The sequence below is a fragment of the Bombus impatiens genome, unplaced genomic scaffold (genome assembly GCF_000188095.3).
Source record: "Bombus impatiens unplaced genomic scaffold, BIMP_2.2 scf_1956, whole genome shotgun sequence".
Lineage (NCBI taxonomy): Eukaryota > Metazoa > Arthropoda > Insecta > Hymenoptera > Apidae > Bombus > Bombus impatiens.
This window is the reverse complement of record NT_178375.1, coordinates 2,351-4,175: the sequence shown is the minus strand read 5'-3', so window position 1 is coordinate 4,175 and position 1,825 is coordinate 2,351.

The following is a 1,825-nucleotide window of genomic DNA, read 5'->3' as shown; positions in this document are numbered from 1 at the left end:
CGCGACACTAGTGACAATGGTCTTAGGTTCGCTAAGGAATCCGCGGACAACGGGATAGTAGTCGTACGTACTCGCAAAATCTAAGTGGGATTCTTTGTTCATATTCACTGACCGTAAGGCGTTAAACTTCTTGTCGATGAGATCGCAAGAGAGAATGACTTCCCGTCCCGGCGATACGGCATATGAAAACTATGATGGGGCGTGTCTAAGGACACGAGATCATCGGATTCGTCGGGGATATCCTACGTTCGGAAAGTAAGGGAAATTGACGTTGCTGCTAATTGGCCAATCTCCATATCGGTAGTTAGAAAAGGATGCTACCCGCCCTCGAGGGAAGGTTGCTAGTGGGAGACGTCGTTCGTGGAAAAATAGGTCTCTCCTGTCTTCCTGTAACTGGGACAAAGACGGTTTATCTGTTGAAGGATTTTAGGTAACTAAATATTAGTGTTTATAACGGTCCTCGGGCTGGCCGATCACGTACTGCAGAGACGCGTCGGCATCTGGTAAACATCCTGCACGGATAATAGGATCTGCGTGTGGCGAGCTACTGGACAGTAACTAACATCCTGCCCGGAGAATAGGATCTGCGTGTGGCAAGGTACGGGACAGAAAGCGTTGGAAAGTTTACTGCCACGTGCCGCTACAAATCTTTCTTTTAAGGAGAGCTATAGGGTTACTCAATGCCTTTGTTAGATGGAGAGTTCGACCCGTTGACCGCGGCCACGTTCGGCGACTAATTGTCGCCTTGAGCCCAAGCTCCTTGTCACAAGACTCAAACAAATACAATTGGGCAGAGTGACGGCAAATCGCTTAATTACAACTGTAGATTTTAATTACAATGTTTTTATAAATTTACCCGAGGTTTCGGAGGGAAGGCACCGGTGTCCTCTTATCTCCGACATGTATATATACGTGCTATGCACTCGTGCAATATAGTCGCGCGCGACTTAACGTCATTTTGCTGTTAGAATATCAGGAATCCTTACTGAGGATTTTTTTTACTTATTTATTTATCTAATGTATAGCACTATTAACTTATAATAACAATAATATATATAATGTATAATATTGTATGCAATATATAACTGTAGTATCTAAATTGTCTAGAGTAAGGACAAGAAAGGATGTTCTATTTGAAGTAAAGTTCAGTTTTATTTTAACAAGCAATACCCAATGCAAAAACTGACTACAATATCTTCGTAGGCCTTATTCTCACACTCGGCTCACAACTTCTGTCTTCCCAGGTCAAGAAAAGCTGACCCTCGACTCTCGCAACTTTCTCCCACTCCTTTGCTCATTTAGCTTTGACGTCACTAAGGCACGCTCTCTCTCTCTCTCTCTCTCTCTCTCTCTCTCTCTCTCTCTCTCTCTCTCTCTCTCTCTCTCTCTCTCTCTCTCTCTCTCTCTCTCTCTCTCTCTCTCTCTCTCTCTCTCTCTCTCTCTCTCTCTCTCTCTCTCTCTCTCTCTCTCTCTCTCTCTCTCTCTCTCTCTCTCTCTCTCTCTCTCTCTCTCTCTCTCTCTCTCTCTCTCTCTCTCTCTCTCTCTCTCTCTCTCTCTCTCTCTCTCTCTCTCTCTCTCTCTCTCTCTCTCTCTCTCTCTCTCTCTCTCTCTCTCTCTCTCTCTCTCTCTCTCTCTCTCTCTCTCTCTCTCTCTCTCTCTCTCTCTCTCTCTCTCTCTCTCTCTCTCTCTCTCTCTCTCTCTCTCTCTCTCTCTCTCTCTCTCTCTCTCTCTCTCTCTCTCTCTCTCTCTCTCTCTCTCTCTCTCTCTCTCTCTCTCTCTCTCTCTCTCTCTCTCTCTCTCTCTCTCTCTCTCTCTCTCTCTCTCT